Genomic DNA, 27,902 nt, shown 5'->3' with positions numbered 1-27,902 from the left:
TCCTCTTCTGGGGTCTGCTTCTCCTCTTCTCTGAGTGCCGCCATAGCAAGCCCTGTGCTATGGGGCACTTGTGCAGGCACACTCCCAAGCTGGACTGTGCATGTCCATAGACACACACCGCGGCCCGGTCATGACTCCCTCTCCCTGCTCACAGGATTTGATGGACAGCAGCAGGAGCCATTGTCTCAGTCTGTCCTGTGAGAACAGGTTAAAAACAGTGCTGCTGCAGATTGGACAACACTGGATTGAGAGAGGTAAGTATTTAGGGGATGAGGAGAAAAAGATTTTTTAACTTAATACAAAAGCGTCCTCCATCCTCCTTTTTAAGTTTTGGCACTTTAAATTTTTTGGAGGGAAGTGGGTACCTGGTTTCCTCCAACGTCTGGTCAGATCGCCACGACGATGTGAGCAGAAGTTCTCTCCCTTACTCTGCAGCCTTCTGGGACACATCAAAGGTCCCAGATAGCTGTGGGACAATTCATAAAGTGCAGCGCAGCTCGTGAAAGAGCAGTAGGAAGCCAGCTGTAAAGCCACAAGCTGTCACAGTTGGCTTCCTGCACTAAGCCTGGGTTCACACTGATGCGGTGCGGAATTCGCAGCATTTTCTGTGTGAATTCCGCACCGCATCAGAATCACACCTCGTTCATGCGAACCGCTGCGGGTGTGTATGTTAACAACAACCTGAAATCGGTCTGCAAAACGCTGTGTGATGTGCAGAATAGGATCGCATACGTGTAAATACCCATGTAATTCTAGTGCGGACCGAAAAAAGGGTCCTGCACCTTTTTGGTGTGGATGAGGTGTGATTTGAGCCATACATAATGTATGGCTCAAATCACACCACACACAATTCGCATGTGATTTGCACAGGAATGCGGTGCAGTTCCTGTGCGAATCACATGGAATGTACCGAAATGCATACCGTATTTTTCGCCGTATAAGACGCACTTTTTCTTCCCCAAAACTGGGGGGGAAATGTCAGTGCATCTTATAAGGTGAATATGGAGCGGCCGGTCCGGTATTTCCACCGCGGCCGTGTCAGAATACCGGGCCGGCCGCTCAGCTCTGCAGCGGGACCTTACCTGTTCCTCTATCCAGCGGCGTGCTGTCTTCCCGGCTTCTGTAGTGTGGGCACTGGGCATGACAGCCGGGTGCCAAGTGCGCATGCGCAAGAAGCGGTGCGCTTTGTGAATGGTAAGGCAGCACCTGGGACACATGACAGATCCCAGAAGCCGGCGGACCAATCACAAAGCGCAAGTGCTTCTCGCTCATGCGCACTGGGCACCCGGCTGTCATGCCGAGCGCCATTACAGAAGCCGGGAAGACAGCGCGCGGCTGGATCGAGGAACAGGTAAGATCGGGTACCTGTCAAATTCAGGTACCCGCTCCCCACCTCCCCAAAGGTCAGCAGTCATCTGTACTGTCCGCAGTCTCTGGTCATCCCTGTGCTGTCCGCAGTCTCTGGTCATCCCTGTGCTGTCCGCAGTCTCTGGTCATCCCTGTGCTGTCCGCAGTCTCTGGTCATCCCTGTGCTGTCCGCAGTCTCTGGTCATCTCCTGTACTGTGTCTGCAGTCCATTAGTTCAGAATTTTTTTTTTCCTGTTTTCTGCCTCTAAAACCTAGGTGCGTCTTATGGTCAGGTGCGTCTTATACGGCGAAAAATACGGTATATGTGAACCCGGGCTAAAGATGCTAGTGCTGGGGACCCAAAGAGCCAGCTTGGGTGAGGACCGCATTGGATCCCTGGACAGGTAGGGTGTCCTGTTAATAAAATCCAGCAGCTAGAGTATTTGTAGCTGGTGACTTTTACTTTTTTGTTTATAGGGTGAAGAACTGCTTTAACGTTGTATACTTTACAGTTTTATTAAATAAATATACTAATGCTTGTTGCACTATCCCTTTAAAAAATAAATGTCAAATATATCTTACAACATCCATCTAATGTGCAAATAGTTGCAAAACATATAACAAACATTTTACATGATTCAACTAGTGTTGCTATATCCCTTTAAGAAATTCATAGACCAAAAAAAGATATAATTAATCCAGATAAATGTGCAAAATAGTGCATAAAAAGTAAAGAGTGCAATATTAATAAGCTTGCATATTTATGCACCATTTTGATCACTTTTTTTGCACTATTGTGCACATTTATCTGGATTAGTTACAGTCATGGCCGAAATTGTTGGCACCCTTGATATTTCTCCAGGAAATCATGTATTTCTCACGAAACGTATTGCATTAACACATGTTTTGCTATACACATGTTTATTCCCTTTGTGTGTATTGGGACAAAACAAAAAAAGGGAGGAAAGAAAGCAAATTCGACATAATGTCACACAAACCTCCAAAAATGGGCTGGACAAAAGTATTGGCACCCTTTCACAACTGCGGATAAATAAGAATGTTACAAGCATGTGATGCTCCTGTAAACTCACCTGGGGCAAGTAACAGGTGTGGGCAATATAGAAATCACACCTGAAAGCAGATAAAAAGGAGAGACGTTCACTTAACCTTTGCATTGTGTGTCTGTCTGTGCCACACTAAGCATGGACAACAGAAAGAGGAGACGAGAACTGTCTGAGGACCTGAGAACCAAAATTGTGGCAAAATATCAACAATCTCAAGGTTACAAGTCCATCTCCAGAGAACTAGATTTGCCTTTGTCCACAGTGCGCAACATTATCAAGAAGTTTGCAACCCATGGCACTGTAGCTAATCTCCCTGGTCGTGGACGGATGAGGAAAATTGATGAAAGATTGCAACGCAGAATAGTCCGGATGGTGGATAAGCAGCCCCAAACATGTTCCAAAGACATTCAAGCTGTCCTGCAGGCTCAGGGAGCATCAGTGTCAGCGCGAACTATCCGTCGACATTTAAATGAAATGAAACGCTATGGCAGGAGACCCAGGAGGACCCCACTGCTGACACAGAGACATAAAAAAGCAAGACTACAGTTTGCCAAAATGTACTTGAGTAAGCCAAAAGCCTTCTGGGAAAACGTCTTGTGGACAGATGAGACCAAGATAGAGCTTTTCGGTAAAGCACATCATTCTACTGTTTACCGAAAACGGAATGAGGCCTACAAAGAACAAAACACAGTACCTACGGTAAAATATGGTGGAGGTTCAATGATGTTTTGGGGTTGTTTTGCTGCCTCTGGCACTGGGTGCCTTGACTGTGTGCAAGGCATCATGAAATCTGAGGATTACCAAAGGATTTTGGGTCGCACTGTAGGGCCCAGTGTCAGAAAGCTGGGTTTGCGTCCAAGATCCTGGGTCTTCCAGCAGGACAATGACCCCAAACATACGTCAAAAAGCACTCAGAAATGGATGGCAAAGAAGCGCTGGAGAGTTCTGAAGTGGCCAGCAATGAGCCCAGATCTAAATCCCATTGAACACCTGTGGAGAGATCTTAAAATTGCTGTTGGGAAAAGGTGTCCTTCCAATAAGAGAGACCTGGAGCTGTTTGCAAAGGAAGAGTGGTCCAAAATTCCGGGTGAGAGGTGTCAGAAGCTTATTGATGGTTATAGGAAGCGACTGATTTCAGTTATGTTTTCCAAAGGGTGTGCAACCAAATATTAAGTTAAGGGTGCCAATACTTTTGTCCAGCCCATTTTTGGGGTTTTGTGTGACATTATGTCATATTTGCTTTTCTGCCTCTGTTTTATATTTGTTCCAATACATACAAAGGGAATAAACATGTGTATAGCAAAACATGTGTTAATGCAATACCTTTTTTGTGTGAAATACTTGATTTTCAGGAAAAATATCAAGGGTGCCAACAATTTCGGCCATGACTGTATATGATTCTAGTAATTAAATTGTGATTTTTTTTTTTGGTCTATATTTTTTAAACACGTTTGTCGGACATTCACTGCATATTCAGCAGCTCGACACTTGTACTATTCATGAATACTAAGTTGCTAGGTAAAGTTAACTTCACTTACAAATTGTCCTTAAAGTGGTTGTAAAGGCTGAAGGTTTTTTACCTTCAAGCATTCTATGCATGAGGGTAAAAAAACTGTGTGCTGCCCCCGCACAGCCCCCCAATACTCTCCTGAGCCCCCTCTCAATCCAACGATGTGCACAGCAGCCTGGGCTGTCCCGGGTTTCTCTCTTCTCATTAGCTGAGACACAATAGAGGGAGCCATTGGGTCCCACTGCTGTCAGCCAGAGAGCCAAAGAGGAGAGAGGGGAGGCAGAGCCAAGTCGCAGCTCTATGTGTTTTATAGATGCATGGAGCAGGGCTCAGGCGCAAGCACGCACCAGTGCCCCCATAGCAAGTGGCTTGCTATTGGGGGCACTGGTTAAGGTGGAGCAGCCAAGATTACCAGTGGGGGACATAAGAAGAAGAGGATTGGTGCTGCTCTGTGCAAAACCATTTCACAGAGCAAGTGAGTATAACATGTTTGTTATTTAAAAAAAAATTAACCTTTAAATTGGAAAAGGTTTCCAGTATGGTCTGGCCTTTAAATACTACCACTGAATGTCAAGTTCTATGGACATGTGAATTTTAACACTCACCAGGCTGAGATGGCAAATTTGTGGTTTATAAAGGTGTTTTAAAATGTGAATCTGTTGAAAATTGTATGTCCGACACTTCATAGTAATGACAATTTTCTACCCAATAGTTTTTATATGAATATTGCTGAGCTGCACATTATTAGGACACACTCTTTATCAAGTCAAATAAGTCTTCCACCTTGGACAGGACTCATGATCAGATGTTTTTTGTTCTTGCTTTACATAAAATCACAGAGAAAGCTGTAATGTTGTACTAGAACGCTTCTCTGCTTAGCATTAGAAGACACAATATTGAAAGCATGCTACTTCATTACTACCCCATTTCAACATTTAACAGAACAAGATGCCTAGTGGTTCTGATGTACTGTATCCGCTGGATTGGCGTCATTCTTGCTGTGTTCCTCACCTGCTTCATCTGAAAGCAATGATGTTTTTGTTTAGATCTGAAGAACGTTCTGTCCTTTCCATACACACCTTTTTACTGGGTTAACAGTTAAAATATTTTAGGTTGTAATTTAGTTACACAACTTGGTAGCTATTTTAATGTTATTCTAGCTACTTGCATTATGATCTGATCTCCCTCCTATAATGCAGTTAATGATATTGCAGTCCTGTTATGGTATTTAGATTGCTCTTTTCATTTTATACTCCATTATCGTCTAAGGCAGGCATAATAACATTGTAAACGGTTCCTTGTCATAGGCAGAGTGGAGTACAATCACTGATTCATGTACAGCTTAGCTTGTGAACCTGTGATATCAGTAGGTGTAATCCAAAATGCCAACAGATGGACCTCTTCCACTTTGCTTGCCTTTGAGATTATATGTTTAACAATTTGAACAGTTAACTCAGTCAGTCTTTTCAATGTGGAACGTTAGTACTGGAAGTTATGTGCTGAACATCATAAGCTTAAGTAAACCTTCACATTCAATTACAGCAACTGAGGGTCACTGTTTAGTACAAAGTCTTCTGAAAATCCAGGTCTAAAAAATAATTGCTTTCAGTTTCTCAATTACAGTGGATGTCAAGGTGTGTTTTTTTTACTTCTATTTTGAAATAGAAATTTTGAAATTTCCCTTTAACAAGCAGAATACAGTTCATTTCCCAGCACAAAAAGATATAATGTAACCTTTTGTCATGGTCATGAGGGTAGTTAGGATCAGTTTCAGCGTTCACTCCAGGGCAGTGAATCATGGGCTCTGTTTTTCATTTTTCAACTCCCATGTGCCCTTAGCATGTTTTATTAGTTCAGAACTAATGGATTTGGAAATAACCAACTTTTCACCTTTTCATATAAGACTATCCAAAATAAGCAACTTTTATTTAAAGCTCTAAAACTTGGATGCTGTTGGATTTTTACAACTTTGCCTTTGGCCAGTACCAAGAAACCTAAAATTTAAATATATAAATGCACAGGCACCACAAGGTCACCAGTTTGAAAGAGAGATTTCTTGCAATTTTGGGGCTGCATTTCTGCAAATGAAGTTGAAGGTTTGGCCAGGATCAATGATGTCCTAAATGCTGAGAATTACAGGCAAATACGTATCCATCATGCCATACCATCAGGGAGGTTTGTGATTGGCCCCAAATGTATTCCCCAGCAGGAGAATAACCCCAACCATAGAGCCAATGTCATTGAGAACTCTCTTCATCATAAAGCAGAACAAGGAGTCCTGGAAGTGATGGTTTGGCCCCCATAGAGCCCTAATCTCAACATCATCGTATCCGTCTGGGATTACATGAAGAGAGAGAAGGATTTGAGGCAACCTACATCCACAGATCTTTGGTTAGTTCTCCAAGATGTTTGGAACAACCTACCTGCCAAGTTCCTTCAAAAGCTGTGTGCAAGTGTACCTAGAAGAATTGATGCTGTGTTTGAAGATAAAGGGTGGTCACACCAAATATTGATTTGATTTGAATTTCTCTTCTGTTCATTTAATTTCCATTTTGTTAATTGATAAAATTAAACGATTAACATTTCTATATCTGAAAGCATTCTTGATTTACAACATTTTTTTACACATGCCTAAAACTTTTGCACATTAGTGTATATTTGGCAAAAGTGACACCTGAAGTGAATCCTTTAAAATATGTCCCCTCAGCTTGCATTTTATTGGAGTTACAGGATTTCTTTCATACATAGTTAAGCTTACGTTTTTCAAAGATGAATCAGTTTTTTGTATAAAAAATATCTGTTCTAAAGTCACAGATGTGACATACAAAAGCAGAACACCTTGTTTTGTAATTGACATCAGTGCAGTACCACAATATAGCAATGTTACTGATTGCCTCCATTGCCTCCATTGCCTTAAAATAGAACAGAAGGGAAAACTTTTTTTCATTTTGGATAAAGTAAGTAAGGGATATAACCCCTTCAGTTTTTTTTTACATTAGTGTCCCATTGGTGAAATTTCCCTTCACTTCCTGTCCCATAGACACAACAGTAAGTGAGACGAAAGGATGAAGGAAATCCCTGGTAGTCACCAGAACAAATGTTCCCATTCAAAAATTTTCCCTTTATTCCTCTTCTGGTGACCACCCAATATTTGGGATTTTCTTCAGCCAGAGAGGGTGAATTTCCCTAACAGGTACACTGAAAATTTGACAGGTGTTCTAATCCCTCTCAATTGCATCAAAAACTAAAATAAAACTTTTTTTTTCTTCAGTTATACTTTAGGTTACAAATCAAAATCAAATACTCACTATGTAGGCCTAAAATTTCATGTGATTCCTTAAGGTCCTGAAAATCTAATGTCACTAAATTTGCAGCTAAAGATAATGTGATCTACTACAAGGCTATAGAAACAGCAAAATAATCATGGATACATTCACAGTGCTGGAAGTGTTCTGGATTATTGTAGGTAGTAAACAATTTTTAGATTAATATTTCTTCAATAGGATTTCTATTTTGTTTTTGTTACTGCCTACAATAAACAATCAATCAATAAATCTAAAAATGTAAAAGCTAATTGGGAACTACAAACCTGCATTAATCATGTGCATCACCACTAACCTAACATTCAGTGAACTGACAAACTAAAACAGTTTAATTCTACAAGGACCCTCTATTAATCAGCAATTGATAAAGTTCTTTACAATTTTACCAAAACAAGATAGTTGCTGGATTACTCCACAAAACAGTACCATAGTCAAGAGCACAGAAAATTTAATTTTGGGCAAGGAGGTTTAAAGATATTTTCTAAGACAAGCAACAGTTACTGGATGCAAGTTTAAACCCTGGTTCAGTGATTTTACTACAGTTAAGACAAGCTTTCGAGAATTTTTTTTTTTAATTTTCAATGTGTAAATGTTGAATACAACTGATGATTTTACACATGTACAGCATGTTCTAAAACAGGTATGTCAAACTAGTGTTTTATGGGCCAGATCAGACCCTCTTTTTCCTTCTTTTGTGGCCCTCAGCTTGCTTAATTCTTTCTGAGTATTTGTGTAGTAAAACCCCAGCCTGTGCTCTTTGTCTCTAATAAATTTGGCAAAAGGATAAAAAAAACCCCCCAAAAAAAACAGATTTTCACCCAACTCCACTATCCTTATAAATAAAAGAGGGAAGGTAGGTCTATAGGTATGTATGTCTAAAGCAATACTGCTAGGTATTAACCCCAAAATATTTATTTATTTATTTAATAATCAAAATGGTAAGTAAATTTAGTAAATTTGGCCCTATCCTTGCTATTTAAAGTTCTTCTGATGCTGGCTATTTTAACACTGCTGTGTTATCTGCGGTTCTTGTAAATTACCTGTGTGTAACTAATTATTAAAACTTCCTACTGCTGACCAATTTGACATTGCTGTATCATCGGCAGACTCTTAATCCTTACTTGTTAGAAATAGGCCAGTTTCAGGATAGTTTTGCATCAGTGAGAACAAGGACAGCCACAGCAAATGACTATCAAATTTCCATTTGCCAGGCAAAACAGGGTCATTAACTTTTGATGAATAAGCAAGCATTTTCAACAGGTCAAAGAAAATTACCAATTATCTTGGCCTCAAACCTTGAATTATTTATGTATTCATATCTCCTATTCTATTGATTCCCTTTACAAAACAAACTAGCAATCTTTATTAAGAGAACTTAAACACATGTTGACCACTTAGCTCCCATCCCCCCTCTCTTGATTTGGTAAAATGTGTGCAATCACAATGTCTTACCTTCCTAAATTTCTTTACTTATTTAGTGTTCTTCCAATTCCCATCCCCACGCATATTGCTAGGATTAAGCAAAGAAAGGTACTCACATTTATCTGGGGCAACCAGAAACCAGATCTCATGATTCATATCAACACTTCTGGTTCACTTCCAGTAAACGTGATGACGTCACAACGTGTCAGTGAATTTCAATCTGGCAGGTTGGCAACACTGGGTTGGGTTGGAGTACAAGAACAACCTTGGTCTTGGCCACATACTCCTCTCTCTTTGAACAGACATAGGCACAATGTAAGTAGAAGTGCCTGGCTGGGCCCTCATCACCTTTCCCCTTTCCCTTCCCCCACCTCATCCTCTATTCTTTCTATATTCTTTCTATGTTTTTCTACTCTTATTTTTGTGCTACTCGTCACTGACATACTTCTGGTCTTTCCAAATAAGAAACTTTTTTCTTTTTACACCTTTTTTCTCTTTTTTTCTGTTTTTGTTGTTGCTTGATAACGTTTGTTCTAACTACCTAATTAGCATGGACATAGCAGGAACATTCCTCTCTATTTTCAGTTCTGTGTCCTCAAAGAGTCAACCGAAAAAGATGCCAACCAAGACCAGTTTGCCAGGGCTGTCCACACTTCGATATTTTTTAATTGCAATGCATTTCTTATTAGTACGGACACTGTCTGCTTCCTACTCTTTATCTCGACACAAATTACTTCATGCATTTTACAGTCTTTACTCTATTGTACTTTCTTGCTCAAAACTAAATAAACAAATTGTAAATGAAAAAGCAAGTGTTGCTGCTAAAGCTACCCAGTAAAAGTCTTTTACTCAAACTGAAACAAATCAAATTATGGAGCTGTTGTGAAAATCACACTGTTCCACAATACCACACACAGCTTTAGAGCATCTCCAAACATGTTATTTAAAGGATTTGTGCATTGTTAATCATGCCTTTGAAACCCCATGAAAAGACCTTCTCCTTGCTATAGAGTATTTTCAAACTTTTTTTTTTTTTATTAGTAGTACATATCCCCCATGGCAGTATCCAGCTTTCCATGCATCTTTTATTGTACCTTGCCTCGTGACCTAATAAAGACCAGAAATTGACAATAAGGTTCACACCCATAGACTTCAATGAGATTTGCCTCTAAGTTTGGTTGTGATGAATTTTAAACAAGATTTGCCAAACCATTGCAGATTGAACTTGGGTAGATTTGCTCATCACTAGGGACAAGGTTTCCTCAGGTCAACCCAGCTTTAGCAATGGTAAGAGTTCCATGTTCCAATGATGCCAGTGTGTAAAAATATTAAACATTTATTTATGATTGGCTCCAGATACTCCAGTATCATCACTGAAGCTTTTACAGATTTGGTTCAGAGTCTCATTGTCCTACAAAATCAGCGCTAGTACTAGTACAAAAAAAATTATACCATTCTTAGAAAACTCTTTCTAAACATAACAAATGAAGACTGGTGCAGCTTTGGAACTTCAAGTTTGATGCAGCTTCATACTATGTTATATGGATCTGAAAACTTTATGACAACTTGCCTCCTTTGCATATAGAATACACAATTTTTGTAATCATTTAGTCATCAGTTTGTAAGCCCCATGTATTGTGCAGATCTTAGTAACACACAGAACCCATATTCCCATTTAGCCAGATCAGATCTCTGATTGGTTGATATGGCCTAGAATTAGTGTTGAGCAAATTGATTTGCAAATCAAGTATATAAGCAAAATTGCATATTTTCTGATTACTCTGAAGATATGCACACAGATTTGACCAATCAGCTGTTTTTCAAAGACCAGACAGACCTGAATGCACATACACTCACGTAATGTATGCATCTCTTATTATCCTGATTTTGTTATCACTTAAACATAAAGTGAGCATTCAACGTCAAAAGAAATTGTACACTTGGGATAAACCTATCATTAGAGAGTAATAAAGGCTGCCATTGATATTCTCTCAGAAAAATAATAGATGTCTGACTGTCATCCTGACCCTCTGGTTTTAATACTTTTGAATTAATCCAGAACAAGAATGCAGATAAGGACCTCATTCCAGAACAGCATACCTTTTCCAGGTCACTGACTCAAACTATTAAAAGGTAGTTGAGCAGCTTTAGAGTCAAAAGATTTCATGTTCACCAGCATTCCCTCTGGCACAAAAGCTCTAACTTTAAATTATAGACATAGAAAGAACATTACTGATCACATACAGAATCAAATGCACTGTGGACTTATTACACGCAAAATAAACCTTCAGTGTGGAATCATATGAAAGAACTGGGAATCATGTATTTTGAATAGTGCTATGACTGTAAAGTGAACACTGCCCTCAAACAACATACTTCTAGAGAAGGCCATGAAAGTAGTATATTTTAAGAATATGCATGATACGGATGCAGATATATCCTTGCAACTATTCCTAACATTAAATTACATCAGTGCACAATTCTATGCACATTAAATAGTGTGCGTACAGCACATTCAGACTTAATTATAACACAGAGAAAGATGGGCTATATGCAGCAAGCCAAACCGGTCAATTATAAATCATCTTTTTTTGGGTTTACTAATAAGAACAGCCAGGATGAAAGCCGACCAATGTTTGGTGCACTTACACATGATCCATGCCCTTTATTCTCCCTTAAAACAAGCTCCTGTTAAGCATCCATGCAGGTGTACACTAAACAGATGTACACAACTTATACTGGTCATTAAATCAAGTACACTTCTGAAAGTTTAGTTTGGCCTTCAGATTCTAAAAGCTTCAGATTAAAAATGAGCAAAACAGAAACCAAGCGGATCAGTTAGAGACATCATGATTATGGGAACACACTTCCAAACTCAAATCATATTGGCACAGAAAAAAAATTCTTTAACTTACCTTATGGGTACTTGAAGCATTAATGTCATTCAGCTTGCAAGTGGTGTAAAATAAAGCAGCCAAAAACAGATCTTAAGGCTGTCCTTCATTTCTTCTTATCTAAGAATCAATGGAACGTGTCCCTATTTCCCCCGTGGAGTGACAGCGTCTGGGAAAGAGCATGCCAAGAATAGACTTGTCTTTGGGCTCCCAGTTGCAGTACGTCCCTCTACCCAAGTTGTATATCTCCACATTTTGTTTTCTCCATTCCCTTTTCTTGGTTATTTGATGTGTATTTGTTTGCTGAATAGAATATAATAGCGGGGGTGAAAAACTCCCATTCAAGCTAAAAGAAAAGACATTTGAAAAAGAAGATTAATGAACTATTTAGACTGAAACATGCATGAAGCTATTTTAAGAGCCAAACAGATGACTGAACCTAGAAATCTGAATGAAAATCAAAGCAAAAGGGAAACTGGGACATCAACAAGAAGATTCTCTGTTATTTTTAATGAATGAATATCATGCAGATGTGATGCAGGCAGCAGTGATATTTAATGAGAGATTTAAACATAATGGAAGGAACTAATTTTTGCAAAGTCTGCAGTTTCAGGTAATGCAAAGATACCCGTGTGTGTATGTAAAATGCACAAGGCCTGTCACAAATTTGGGGTTTTCAAATTCAGCATATACTGTAATTTAGATCAATAAGCAGATATAGCAGAAGGTAAATTTATATACTAATCATAATTTTCTCTTAAAAAAGTCTAACTTGGCCCCGTCCCTTCTGTCTTTCTAGGAGACAGTGAGGCCACCAATAGACTTTTACAAATAAAGTTGAGATTTGCTTATGATGTCAGAGGTCTTTAGCTCTGCCTATGCAAATGTTCATTTTTATACTCAGTTTAAATTGACTTGGTTTCTAACAGGTTTGCTTTATAGTACTATCCAACTCTTAGTGATTTTTACATAAACATATTAAGATCAAGCGCATTCATATTTAATATCTTTGCCTAAGTACTTAAAAATGTTGACTTTTAAACCGTTTGGCTCCAGCTCTTAACGCCACTTCCCTGAACTTTTGGTTGTGGAGTGCACTGTGCACTTCTCAAGCAGCAGCTAGTAAGGGACAGTGCAATCTCCTGTAGTTGTCAATCCAATTGTTTGGGAGAGGGAAGAGCAGGGAAGTGGATTGACATCCTAGGCTCAGGGGCGGACTGACCATTTGGAAACTCGGGCACTGCCCGAGGGCCCGGGGTCAGTAGGGGGCCCCATGAGATGCCCCTGGTACCTTTTTCATAGGTTTTTTGAGTTTGGGCAAGGACACAGGGGCCTCATGATCTCCTATTGCCCGGGGGCCCCATGAGTTGTCAGTCCACCCCTGCCTAGGCTATGTGTTTATGTTGACACACACTGGAGGAGATTTACTATGACTGGTGCACACAGAGTCAGGTGCAGCTGTGCATGATAGCCAATCATCTTTTAACTTCAGCTTGTTCAATTAAGGTTTGGCAACACAACCTAGAAGCTGATTGGTTACTGTGCAGAGCTGTACCAGATTTTGTAACATGCTGTCTTAGTAAATAACCTCTACAGTGTAGGACATTTAGCTCTAGTCCTACCTAGGAGCGTGCAATGCAAGGATGGCTTCATACTCAATAGGACTCTGCAAGGAAGCTGAACAACAGCGGTAGCGGCAAGGGAACCAGATGAATGAGGAGGAAGGAACAATATTTAAAGATCAAGAGGTAGTACATATTATCAGCAGCTGAAAATGCAAAAAAAAAATTAAGTCCAAATAGACCTCTAATGTACCTATTGAATTATTATACATGTTATGCTATACTAAGGTAACACTCATGAATTACAGCATTGTTTGTGTTTATATAGATAGATACAGTAGATACATATGATAGATAGATAGATAGATAGATAGATAGATAGATAGATAGATAGATAGATAGATAGATAGATAGATAAACAAACCCAGTAAGTCTAGAGCAGGGGCGGACTGACCATTTGAAAACTCGGGCTCTGCCTGAGGGCCTAGGGTCAGTAGGGAGCCCCATGAGATGCCCTTGGTATCTTTTTCATAGGCTTTTTTGAGTTTGGGCAAGGACACAGGGGCCCCATGATCCCCTATTGCCCAGGGGCCCCATCAGTTGTCAGTCTGCCCCTGGTCAGGAGTATGGTATGGGGTGCCATGTACTTCCCCACCCAGGTTGGAGAGGATTGTATGGTAAATAACTACACAGAATGTTTGCCTCTGATAGTTTGAATTCCTATGGAGTGAGTTATGCAAGTCTGACCAGGAAAAGTGTTTGTCCCCGGCCATCACATTACACTGATCGACTCCAAGTTTTATTTCTTTGAGACACAGGTGGCTTTTTGCCAAGTCAGCAAGTGTTAGGAAACTGGACTCTAGTCTGCTATGTCAAATTGATCCTTCATGTCCTTCTAAATATGTTTGTTTCTTAGCTGTGTCTGGCGTCAATACGTTCGTTCACAGACCCAAAACACCCTTGCTGTAAGTTAATGTCATAAAATTGTCACAAAGGAAAGATTAGCAGTTGCAGCTTCTCTGATCCTCTCATGACAGGTCTCCTTTCACAGACATGTGAAAAGCAGGGAAAGCTCAGTTGGGTTCCAGTCTGAACCTCTCCTGTGGTGTCTCGAGACAACCAATCATAAGCAGCGGAGGCATTCCCCGTCAGCAGCCACACATATATGCGCCCCTTGTATACATGTCGCTTCAGGGCAGAGAATGACTCTGCTGCTTATGACTAGCTGTCCGCAATGACAGCTTCCCCGCGAGATAGCTCAGCACTGAACATGCCTGAGCTCATTACTAGTGTAAAGATGTAGAAGCTGTGTGAGATTTAAATACAGAACTGGCAGACACCTGTTAAAAGCATTGAGTTGTGTTGGACATAAAGTTATACTAAACACACGGCTTGATTCACATTATCCCTTCTCTTTATGTATGTGGATGAAGCCACTGTAATTGTTTTAATAAAAGTACCTTTTATTCTAATCGATATACAACTGTCACAAGACCCAGCTCTTTCCCAGCCTTTCTGCAGGGAAATAGTGGCAGGAAGAGCTCCTAGTTCTCTGCTGCTGGTCACATGTTTAAAATAAAAAACAGTAGTAGAGAACAAAAGAAAAGAGTGCACCAACCTTGCGCATTACCTCAGTAAACAGTTCATGTATTTATTAAGAAATTATACTCACAAGAGTAGCAGTAAAAAAGGTATATAACATCCATAACCAACACAGGGTTAAAAGACACGTGTGAGTTCCATCCAGGAGGGAGATAAACTCTTAGTCAAGCTGACGCGTTTTGAAGGGGGATCCCTTCTTCCTCAGAGCTTAGAAGGTCTACAAAGAGCACCTGGATTACTGATAGAAATATTCTATTTAGATTCAGTTCCTATTCATAGGAGGCATTCTGCCACTGTGTCAGTGTTTGTCAGTTTTGCAAAACTTTTTTTGAAGTTTTGAAAAAAGTTTTTTTCGAAACCCATCAGCTTGACCAAGAGTTTATCTCCCTACTGGATGGAGCTCACACGTGTCTTGTAACCCTGTGTTGGTTATGGATGTTATATGCCTTTTTTACTGCTACTCTTGTGAGTATAATTTATTAATAAATACATGAACTGTTTACTGAGGTAATGCGCAAGGTTGGTGTGCTCTTTTCTTTTGTTCTCTACTACAGTCTATATCAAGCTTCCCCAGCTTCATGTTAGAGCTGCACAACCTTTGATCAGTATTGGATGAACATTACCATTTTATTGGATTAACCTTCCTCTGAACTGAGCCCCTGAGTGCAGGAGGTGGTGGACGTGTGTACAATTAAAAAACAGCCTTTGGGATACAGAGTAAAAATAAATAATTCATATCAATAAACTGTTTTAAATTGTCATACAAATATATATTTGAAATCAAATGTTTGTTATTTTTGGAAATACCATGGTGTGGATGGATTTTTGTCAGTCACAGGCTGTGTCATGCCTCTCCAGCCTGTGTCTAAGAATAACAGGATGGTGAAGCATAAATCAATCAAGATGTAATATCCCACACCCACTGTGTTTAGCTGGTTAGTGGGCATAGAGGAGGAGTAGGAGGGAAGCGGGCTGTCATTTACCACTTTGTATACGCCCACATGTGTGACTCTATAGTCACACTGGCTGCTCAGATATGATAGGGAGGAAATTCTCAGGATTGAAATACACTGAAAACTGAGCATGTGCACTAGCTGCCAACACTGCTCTGCAAAATCCCCAGCTGCATTGGAGACATGGTTCAGAAGGGCGAGACAGAGAACAGCAGGATCAACCAGGTTTTTTGCAGAAAACAGAAAATGAATCCCATAGTGACTGACAGAGTATGAACATCATGTAATGCAGCATTTATTGATAGTTTTAATAACACTTTATTCCCTACATAGAAATTAACTTGTGCTGAATTTGTTGCGCAAAGGTGGGCACAACCATCCTGAAACTGGAACTTTTATTTTAAGCATATAACGCAAGCAGGCTATTTGACAAACCAAAAAACAATTGGATTCAAATTCAATAGACTGACTCTAAATACATGAAGGTATTATTTTAAAGGTTTCTACTGGACAGTGCATTTTGCTCATCATTACTGCCTGTTGTATCATCTTACGACACACACACACCTTCCATAGGCCACACAGGGACATTTAGCCACAATATTCATGCATAGAAATTCTACTGCAGACAAAGATACCTTATAGCAGACAGATTATACCTGCACATCCAATGGACCTTTACTGTTGGTTACCAACCTCAATAACCACACTATGGCATTTTCAGGCACTACCAGTTCTTTACAAGAAGACAGAATACACCGAATGCAGTGTGTAACTCTTCTACAACAACCACAAATCCTTGGGGTATACTTACCCAACAAATATCAGTCTGCAGAAACATATTTACACTCTAACTAAGGAATGGCAGTCTTGTAACCTACTTTACACATTCCTCTCTCACAGATTACAGCCTTGGACTGTTACTCCCGTCTGGAGCAGTAGGTCTCACACCACTATGGAGGAATTCAGCTGCAAAAAACTTAATATCACTGGAATACTTGGTTGCAGATAAAATACTGAATGCATGAAAAAGGGATCCTTTAGCCAACCAAGACAGGTACACTTTTCCTAGCAACTAAAATACAGTTCTAGTTGCTCTTCTATTCTCAAATGGCATTAGAAAGATCACGCTTGAAATCATTCTTCTGCTGCTGCCAAGACAATATCTTCACTTTCAGTTGAAAAACATATTATGTTTTCAGTGCACTGCCACCATGGCAAAAGTCATTTTCTCAGTGTAGGAAACATAAGATTGTGAGATAAGATTGTGAGTGTGGCAGTGCACTCAACCTGATAAATTCAGCATGATTTTCTATCCTGTATCAGAGCAACTTTTCAGTTCCCCCATAAGTTTCAATCTGGTGTGCATTCCTGTGCAATATTCTAGTTTTTAGTCATTTAAGCACTCTTGGAGAGTTCAGTCCAGAGAACTCCCTATCAAAACACCCCAGCTGTGTCCTCCAGCCATGACAATACCAAACCAAAATAATAGAGACATTTTTCTTGGTGTAATTGCCCTAACTTAAAACACAACTAAAGGAAGAATCTGTATTAAGAGAGCTGGCTCTGGCACACAGGCCAACCTGGAAACTGGGGGATAGAGGTGTTTTTAAAGTGTAAAGGCAGGCAAAACTTTTCTTTTTGGATAGCGTAAGAGAGGGTTATAACCTCCAACAGTTTTTTCCCACCTGTGTGCCGTTAGGGAGATTTCCCTTCACTTCCTGTCCCACGAAACACCGGAAGTGAGAAGGAATCCCAATGTGTCACCAGAAATAGTGTCCCCATTGGGAGATTTCCCCTTCATTAGGTCTCATGCACACTGTATGCTTAAGGATGTTTTTTCTCCTACAGGAGTTGCGTCATCAAGAACACGGTAAAAAGTCATGTTTTTGCAAGTGTGTTCCTTTGTCTGGCCTTAATGCATTCTATTGGCCAGAATTCTGGCTATTAGAATGCATTAATGCGGGAACGCACGTTAATGTGCACTTGGGCACTTTTGAGTGTTTTTATGCTCAAAAACATCTCTCCTGAATGCACAAGTAATGTTTTTTTTTTCGGTCTGTAAATTCCCCTACCACTAAACTTTCGAAAATGTCTATAGTGTGCATGAACCCATAGGCTAACATGAAGGGGAGTTTACAGGCAGAGGAAAAAAAGCTCAAATGGCCTGAAGAAGCAGCTTTTTTGAGCTATGGTGTGCTTGAGGTCTGTGTTCTGATGTCAACCCAAACTTTGGGACTTCATTTTATTTTTACTTTCGATAACAGTAAACAGAACAAATAGAGAGATTGAATCTCCCCAACGTGGGCAAAGACAGCAGCAAAAACTGACAGGTGTTCTAATCCCTCTTTACTTTATCTAAAAATAAAAAAAAAAAACATTTTGCCTTTAGTTACACTTTAATGTGATCAGTTCCCAGGAAAAAATACAGAGAAGCAAGATTGAAGTTCCTGGGATTTAAAATTAAAATATAATCTTTACCAAGGCACAAAGTTAAGCTGGTCATACATGGATCGAAATTCGGCTAGTTCAGCAGGGACCAGACGAATTTCAATCTATGTATGGCCACTGTGGTTAAACAGAAGTCCATCTGTTCAACCACCCTGTCGGATTTTAGCCGCTCGATTGTGCGGCAGGCTACAGGCTGATTTGTGTATTTTGACAGCAGGGAAGTCTTCCCACTGTCAGTATACAGAGACACAGTGAGAAGGATCCCCCATAAACCTCGAATGGAATCGGGTCAGCTTTCTTCATTCAACTGCTGGTTGAACAAAAAACTAAAAAGTCTCATCTATGGCCAACTTTAAAGAGGTCTTTTGACAGTGGACATGGGTGCAATAAAGTAAAAAAATTAACCACTTCTAGCCCTTAGGCCATATATGTATGTATATATATATATTTTTTTTTTTTTTTTCTGTACCTGCGTTCAAGGAACACTTACATTGTTTTTCTCTGTTATATTTCTCAAGGATATATAGATTTTATCAGAACCAAATGGAATGAAATCGACAGATTCTCTCATTTTTGTATTTTTTTTTTTGTGTATGAATTATGTATGATGCGCATATTCCTCTGTTTCACTACTCTGTGCGGTGAGTATATAAGAAAATTGAGGATATATTGCGAAGAGCTCCAGTGACTGCTTCAGCCACTGATGGGGCAGTATTTCATCTGAACCAAGGTATATGTAATACACATTTGTGACAATTAGATTGTTTTACAATGGCCAATATGGAATGAACTGAAAAAGTATTATATTTTTCAAATGGCATGTTGTGGTCCTTTGATGATCTAAAATCCCTATACCACCTACCAAACTCCCAACTTTTCCATTATCTAAGTAGAAACATACCTACCAGTCCCAATTTGGATCTGCCTAGGTCTCCTTCCAGCCCTCCGAATTGGAATTATTGTTGAGGGATGATGATCTTTCAAGACCTTTGTCTAATATCTATAAATATCTGTTCCTCAAAACCAAGGTGCTGCAAAATTGTAGAACATTTTGGACAACTGTGGAGCCTGATTTAGATAATGAAGATTGGGAGGACGTATGGGAGGCCCATTTTACTAGGCTGGTCTCTGCGAGAGACCGCTTGATCCATTATAAATCTTATACCAGCCAAAATAGCCAATGTGTTCAGGGATAACGCCTCCTCATGCTGGCATTGTTCCTCTCCAGGAACAGGCTTTTAATGCACATCTTCTGGGACTGTCCACACAGAGATGTATTGGCAAGACGTCCTTCAATGTATTCAACCATACACATTATCCCTTCGGTCAGAACTTGTCTATTAAGCTTAGTGGATGGCTCCCACTAGATTTATACAAACACTTCTTACATTACTTTTATATTATGCCAGGAAACGCATACTTTCTTGGAAAAGCCTGCAGCGCCATCTGTGATGGCTTGAAAATCTCTGGTGAATCAGGCTTTCCCATTCTACAAGGCAACTTATGCCAGTAGGGGAGCCCTTCAGAAATTTAATAAAGTGTGGGGAGGATGGGTTGCGTCTCCTCTTACTGTTACAGCATGATCATTCTTTATACTGATTAGTTGGGGGTTTTTTTCTCTTTTTTTACCCTCATTACTATGTGCAGTAACATAAATGTAATGTTTTTGTACTCCGCCCTGGCACTTTTATATCTATGACGATGAATAATATATGGAATATGTACTTTGGGTATCTTGCTGTATTACAAGTGGGGTGGGTATACATCCTTTCTTTCTCCTGAGGTATGGGGTGTACCATACAGGCTACAGGTGTATTTGATCAGCATCTTCCCTTTTTCATTTTTTTTTCTCCTTTGTTTTTATATTTCTTTGGTTGCAATTTAACTGTGTGTCCATGTTGGACTGACCTGCAGTTATGTATTGTACTTTTCATTGTAAAACCAATAAAAATACATTGAAAAAAAAAAGTATTACCGGTATATTGCAGTTTACCAATCCTTAAATTATAACTAAAGGCAAAACTTTTTTTAGAAGAGTATTGGAACACCTGTCAATTTTTATTGCTGTCTGTGTTCCCTATAGGGAGATTCAACATCTCTATTTGTTCTGTTTACCATTATCATTGAAAGTGAAAGTAGCGAAAGTAAAAGAAAATCCCACATTTTGGGTTGTGTCCAGAAACATCATAGAGGAAAAATATTTCAATGAGGACACTAGTTCTGGTGACCTGGGAGTCCCAAAAGAATTCCCTTAACTTGCAGGGATTTTCTGTCACTTTGTATTTGGCTATGGGACACAGATGTCGAAAAAAAAAAATCTGACGGGTTATATTCCTTCCTCTATCTAAAATGAAAAAAAAGGGGTTACCTTTAGTTTTGCCTTTAAATCTGTTGGCTGTATTTTTGTTTTAGTTTATGTTAATTTTATTTTCACCTGGTGATCCCTCAAGTTACAAACTCCCTGTCTTAAGGTGTAACACACTACCTGTCTTAAGGTGGCTCCACTATCTATGGAGGAGCCACTCAGTCACCCTTGGACAGCAGCACTGTCTGGAGTGGGCAGGGTTAAATGGACTAGTGGATTTGGATGGACTTTATATAAATGACTAACAAATTAAAGCCTAACTCCAGCTTACACTTTTACAGCAGTTACGGAATTTTTATTTTCCTTTTGGGATAAAGGTTTTACATAGATGAATAAAAACTGACCATCAGTGGTGGACTGACCATTTGGAAACTCGGTCAGTAGGGGGCCCCATGAGATGCCCCTGGTACCTTTTTCATAGGCTTTTTTGAGTTTGGGCAAGGACACAGGGGCCCCATGATCCCCTGTTGCCCTGGGGGCCCATGAGTTGTCAGTCCGCCCCTGCTGACCATTGTAAGAACCCTTGTCGGTGTTAAATGATTTTTCTCAATCCTCTAACCTCCACTTTTGCTGTTGAAAAGTTGAAAAATAAAAGTAGGATCAATAGGTAAAAACCAGTGGACTAAGAAAAACAAAAGGGGGTGATAAACTAAAGTTGGAGAGTGCAAAATCTGCAGCTGTGCATGTTAACCAATCAGCTTCTACCTTCAGCTTGTTCAATTAAGTTTAGATATAAAAAAAAAACTGGAAGCATCATTTATGTAATTTTTTTTATTTTCTCCTTTACGTCTTTTTCCCACTTTAAGTCTTATTATCTGTTTAAATAAAGAGGTGTATGTCACTTTAGGTGGCAATGAGTTTTCTTTAAAGTGGTTGAAAACCCTCACATATACCTAGTGAAGTGACTAGGTGATACACAGAGATGAAACACATCCTGCTACATAAGTTGTACCTGTTTATCTGCAGTACCTACTTCTATAGATTGTCCTAAAAACACACAGATCAAAGGATTTCTTTTCTCAGCCCTAGCAGCAGTCTGAAGTTTCACAGTGCAGAACTCAATGAAGGAAGATCTGAGCCCTGATTGGAGGGGAGGGGAGGGAAGGGAAGGAAAGGGAAGGGAGACCCCCCCCCCTTCATCAGACAGTACACAGAGAACATGTAGAGCTAAGGATGTGAATCACAGGCTGTGTGCAGGTGCTCCCTCCTCATCAGCTTTTTATCTTTTGGCATTAGGTGAATAATATTCACACATTCAATCAGGCTCTCACTAAACTTCCAGTGCTGCAGCTATAAAAGCTCTGGCTCTCATACATGAGAGCCACTTGTAATTTGACAGCCCCTCCTCTCCCCTTGTCTCTCCACAAAATACAAAGCATTCTGTGAATGGACAAAGGGAGAGAGGGTAGGACAAATAATACTGCTGCTTCCATGTATGAGAGCCATAGCTATCATAGTTATAGCGGACTGGAAGTATAGTTTTTACACTGTAGATAAACAAAATGCTTGGAGTTCTGCTTTAAACTTTACCTTTTTCCCTTTTTTTTTGTTTTAGTTTACATTTAACTGGTAAAGAGGAAGAGCCAGGCCACGCCATTTCTACCACATTTCCCACTTCACATGCGACACTGTATGCACATTAACCCTGGCATGACACACATGCAAATGCACAATAAGGGCGAATTCACACAAGAACAAACAGCTTTACCTCTCTGGCAGATGCCCGTTCCCAACTGCAGTAGGGGACAGTGTGCGTGATTCAGTGCATCACACTGCTGCCTTTATTTGTACAAACTTTATTTGAAGTGTACAACAGTACACTTCATTCATGACACTGTACAGCAGCCTGATGCATTTTATTGCAGCTCAGTTCCAGGCGGTATTGCAGTGTGAATGGGGCACACAGAAAACAATTGTTTAACACCTTCCCGCCCGGCCTATAGCAGATTGACCGTTAGACAGGACACTGGCTGTTGTGACTGGGCGTCACATGACATCCTGTAAAAACACGCCACGCAGCGGCGTCATCTGTCACTACATATCACTACACCAGCCCATTGCCAGTGTCATGTGACCGCTGTGACCAATTATAGCAGATCACATGTCAATTGTATACAATGGATGGCTTCAAGTCATGCCATCCATTGTATACAATTATGTTGTTAGTTGTTACTGGTCAAGGCAGTCACATAATACAGACAGGGCCAATCACAGCCCATCTGTATCATGTGATCAGCTTTGCCCAATCACAACTAATCACAACAAAAGACTGAATGAATCAGTTTCATTCAGTAACAATGATTGTAAATACCAATGAAATACATTGGTATTAGCAATCATAATGTGTTAAAAAAAACAAATCCTGATCACTTGCCCAGAGTAGTTCAATGTTACTATGGTAACATTGTATTGCTTTGGTCACAGTGTGCTAAAAAATAAAATAGTAAAAAAAAAAATGTAATAAAAAATAAAAAAATAGATTTGAAAACAAAAATACAAATTCAATTATTTTCACAAACAAAATGCAACAGAATACATTTTTACCTAAATTAATGAAGAAATGTTATTTATGTGCAAAATTTTATAACATAAATGAAGAAAAGTGCATTTTTTTTCAAAAGTTTCAGGTGTTTTTTCTTTTATTTAGCAAAAAAAAAAACTCAGTGGTGATTAAATACCACCAAAAGAAAGCTCTACCTGTGTTAAAAAAAATTATAAAAATGTCCAATGGGTACAGTGTCGCATGACCGCTCAATTGTCATTCAAAGTGCGACAGCTCTGAAAGCTGAAAATTGGCCTGGACAGGAAGGGGATATAAGTGCCCGGTATTGAAGTGGTTAATGTGTTTTCTTCTGGTAAAAGGCATTTTAAAAACACCCGTCACCACACTGTGTGTGAATTCACCCTAAAACATACATTTTACTGCATATTTTCGCAACACCTGTTATTCTTTTAATATAGTGTGCCAATATTCAGTTGCTGGGATGTGTTGCAGTATATTTACATTGGCACCTCAACCTACCAAGTACAATACATTACCATGCATAGGAAGTTTTACTCTCGTTATTGCACCTTACAACTATAGAGCCACCTAAAGGGCCTGCAAGAGCGCACATTCTACTTATTTCTTCATAAAAGCACATTTGAACTTAGGCCCTCACACCAGTGCACCTTCTCCATGCTCACCAAGGCACTGAACCTGTTTTACATTATTGAAAAGGTGACACCTACGTAATTAAGTAAATTGCAAATAATGAAATATTAAACCGCAAGACGAGGAGAGTTCAGTGCACCCAGGAATGTTTATGCCCTAAACATGGTTATTTTAGAACTTTACTAAAATACATATATGTTCTATTCTGTTATGTGCCAAGCATTGACCTATTAGTGGATTGGAAATGGGAACATTATATTAAGTTGTTATCAAGTATCAAATCGTGACATTGTTATCAGAAAATATCTGATTTCCCCTTGTGTAAGCACACATCCAAGGCTACCTATGGTAATCCTATACGCTTCACAGGGTATATCTTTCGTAATCAACAGTACACGTGTTGCACAATAATGTACTACAATGAATCATGATAGATGTCATGTATTCTGCCATTGCTGTATTGACACAATACAAAATGCTGGAAGATGGAGGATCTGCACACCGAACTGCATTATCTGGTACTTACAAACTCTGCATAGCTTAGTGCAACAGGAGTGTTGAGTTGATAATTAAACAATAATAAAAGTAAAGGAGTTCTCCAAAGGGTTTTCAATTTCAATACATAGATTACATTTGAATACACTTCTGAATATTTTAGATTGTCCCCTACATACTCAGCAATCAGAAACTATTGAAAAAGATGTACATGACATTTGACCATTTAAAGCTAACGTTCAGGTTTATGAACTAAGGCAAAGGAAATTATACCCAGACCAATACACATCTTGCATTATGCCAAAGCAACAAATCAGAAGACATTTTCCATTGCCCCAGTCTAATGAAGGGTGAAATCTGGTCGCCATGGCTTATGTTATACTTATACCTTATAGTGTTGTTAAATAAGCCCTATCAGTGAATGAGACCAACTAAACATGATAGTAGTCATACTTTCAGTTCTACATAAATGACAGTTCATTTCTTGGTCTAACTCTACAGGCGTTCCTAAGTAAGAATACACAGCGCCCCTTGTTTAATGGGTACATTTAAAATACAAATGATAAAACGGTATCTGATTACATTGAGTAAGTGAATCAAAATTAATGTTACTTAATAAATAGTTACAGCACCTGTTTTGAAGTCTAAGCACCATTTAATATAAAAGCTAAGTAAGAGACATCCATCAATGGAAAAGGTTTACATTAAAAGCAATTATGATCTCTACATTATGTCATCTTTTCATGTCACTAGCTGCACATCAATACAGCCAGATGTAATGATTACAAAAAGCCTTATTGCAATAGAGTGACACAAATGAAAGTGTAACACAGCCTCACAATTACATCCACACAATTACGAAGGATTGACAATACCACGTCAGGGAAGTAGCAATTGAAAGTTGTAATTAATGTAAACAAACAGGTCCAGGTATTGTATAGGATACCACAGCATATGCAGCTGGATGCTAAAGATATAAGCATGAGAATCAAACCTCTAAAGTTTCTTTATTTGTATACTGTCAGATAATATATATAACATTAGATATATCAACTGAACTTCTAATCAGCAAGATAATTAGGGACATTTCTAGGGTCCTACAAGACCAGGGGCATCTCTGTGCACACAAATTAAAATGTTATGGGACTGGTAGAATACCACAATGACCACTTTGGATCAAATCTATAACTAATATAATTGTTTTAACTAAACAAAAATGAATAGGTCTAAAAACTGTCATCGCTGGTTGAAAAAATAAATTGATTAAAAAGTTGATAAAATATACAATGTTTCAAACTATGTAATGCAAAAAAATGCATCACGTTCTTATCTCAAAGGAGACCTGGGGCACTCAGTGAAAGACCTAGGATATGTGCCCTGGGTGTCAAGATCTAGCATTGCCCCTGAAGAGACTAAAAAACATATTTAGTAAGTAAAAATTTCTCACATGTACTCCACAGCTGAAAAACAAAATCTCAACTTTTCGAAGTGTTGCATTGTGCTGCACTCAGCACAGAATTTAGCTGACAAGCATTTTTTTCAATCTCTTTTTTTTAATATTAGAATGTTAAGGAAGCATTATTTATATTTGAAACTAGGTACCAAATAGGTAGTGTAGCTTTTCAGGAAATTCTTGCAGGCAACATAAAAACATGCAAATTAAATGAAAAAATAATAAAATAAATAATAAAAAACAGATAAGACTCCAGCATAGGCAACATTGTTTCATGAATCTCTGAAGCCTGTATTTAAATGATGTTTACATATTAAGCCATCAACGTCTACACCGCACCCCTAGCTGTCAAATCCTGCAAATGACCTGCAGGTGAATAACAAATGCTAAAAGTTTTCATTACCTACATAAAATGATGGAATCATGTACAGCAACTGGCGGGGGTGTAAATCCCATTAAGTGACTACTGATCCACAAGCTTAATGAATAAAACACAGCTTAAAAAGCCACATTAAAGAGCACAATTAAACTAAACAACAAAACAGTTCAACTTAAGTTTGTAAACAAGAGAAAGCAAACTTTGAGCTGAGCTGGCTTCATGCCCTTGAGAGATCACCTTTAGTACCCATAACAAATGACAATGTAAGGAAAAAAAATGAAAATACCTCGGTAAACCCCAAGGAAAGGCTGTGGACAAACAGATTATGTGATATAGCGCTTCCTCCCATTCTTGGGCAGCCTCTCCTCTCTGCAGCTGAAAGCAAATGCTCTGAGACTCAGTCGCATATTTAATTAGAAGCAAGCTGCTTCCACTATCAGTGTGTGAATCTACCTCTCCAATCTCTCGTGAGTCAATCTTTCCCATCTCTGATTTTCTTTTATATTTATGCTAGAATATTTAATTGTAGACAAAAGGTTACTCTGGCTGTATTCACTGCACAGAGGCAGAATAATCTGCTTTAAAAGGCTTGACATTTCAGGCTTTTCAAAAAGGCTGAAAAAATTATATCCCTGCTTTTGTTAATCAATGAAGTAGAACTCTCCTGAACAAAAGAATTAAATTGCTTGGTTGGTTTAATAAAAACCAACAGAAATAGCTGCTTCCTCTGGGCTGTATTGTGTAGGCATGGCACATGCTTCCAGAACTGTAATTCCATATGATTCAGGGGCAAAACTCTAATTTCTGCACACAGTTGGGTTTTTAAATCCTTTTCAAATACTATCCATTCTGGCTGGTTCTCTGAGGACAGATTTATCATTAAACTTGACTTCTTTTTTTTTAGCTGAATGCTGCAGCTTTAAAGACCTTTCATTTTGGGGGAGGATTAGTCTGAGGGATATAATATATTGTCCTCCCAGCTGACCTCATCAAGACAGTGATATCACTTTTTGACAGCATGTGGCTTTTTTATTAATTAACTACTTAGGTTTTAGGAATTTAGATGTGATTGGACAGCAGAGGTGCTTAGGTCATGGCGCTACTGTCAGAGGAAGTTTTCCGTTAAACCAGTACATATCACTAATCTGTGTGTCCGTACATTGGTAGGAATACTTTGGAAAATTTGTGTTTCCAGAATGCTCATTCAGTTTTGTAGCGGGGTCAAATTGAAGTTTGTTTTCGACCAAAGTGACAAAAAATTCAAAGGAGCAGGATGGGAAAGTTTTTCCAAATGAACAAAATTCTAGCTGTGAATCTGGTTTTCACTTAGGAAAAATGGTACATATTGTAATGAAACCTGTTTAATATGAATTGGATTCCATTCAGATAGCAGGTCTGGATGACATGTTAAGGGCTTTCTAATTAAATTAGTTGAATCAACAATGGCAAGTAGGGATAAGTTTAGGCATGTTCCGATCCTAGCTCAAACCCACATGAGTGAGCCTGTCACAGTCACATTTACTGGGCTAATCATAAGTGGTGGAGACATCTTCCCCACAGCTGACGCACACTCCCTTGTATATGTATGGCTGGAGGGTACAGCTTTTTAGTGAACTCACTTGGGTGGCTTCCAACTAGGATCCGAACACACCTGAGCTCAACACTAATGGCAAAAAAAGAATGTTCTGATGAATGACTTATCTACAGGCATTCAAATGACAACCTAACCATGAATGGCCAGCTTAGCCTATCAACGCAATATGAATACTAATGGAAATGTCTTGCGAGCCAGAAAGTAAACAAAAACTCCTTGTAAATACCCTCTATTAATGGATCGCAAACCTATAGCACATAACTACCAATGTGATAAACAGAAAAAATAAAATATATAGTGTTGCGCTCCCAAACCTCAAATCAATATATTATGA

The 27,902-nt window shown here is 39.1% G+C and overlaps 1 protein-coding gene across 3 annotated transcripts in view; it reads right to left on the bottom strand.

Moving 5' to 3' along the window:
- Positions 1-26,404, bottom strand: part of LOC149463348 (uncharacterized) — a 903,925-nt gene extending 877,521 nt beyond the window's left edge. Inside the window, exons 1-2 of one of the 3 annotated variants that reach the window (XR_016312470.1) lie at positions 26,261-26,404; positions 11,582-11,906 (exon numbers count right to left, since the gene is read on the bottom strand). The gene's annotated coding sequence lies outside the window, so the exon portion shown is untranslated. The remainder of the gene's footprint in view (positions 1-11,581; positions 11,907-26,260) is intronic. The other 2 variants (XR_016312468.1, XM_089675562.1) reach the window with 2 other exon arrangements.
- Between the last annotated feature and the right edge of the window lie 1,498 nt (positions 26,405-27,902).

The sequence above is a fragment of the Staurois parvus genome, unplaced genomic scaffold (assembly GCF_062004578.1).
Source record: "Staurois parvus isolate SC_StPar_1 unplaced genomic scaffold, SC_StPar_1.0 ptg000155l, whole genome shotgun sequence".
Taxonomy (NCBI): Eukaryota; Metazoa; Chordata; class Amphibia; order Anura; family Ranidae; genus Staurois; species Staurois parvus.
The sequence above is the reverse complement of the archived record's forward strand: the minus strand, read 5'-3'. Positions and strand labels throughout refer to the sequence as shown.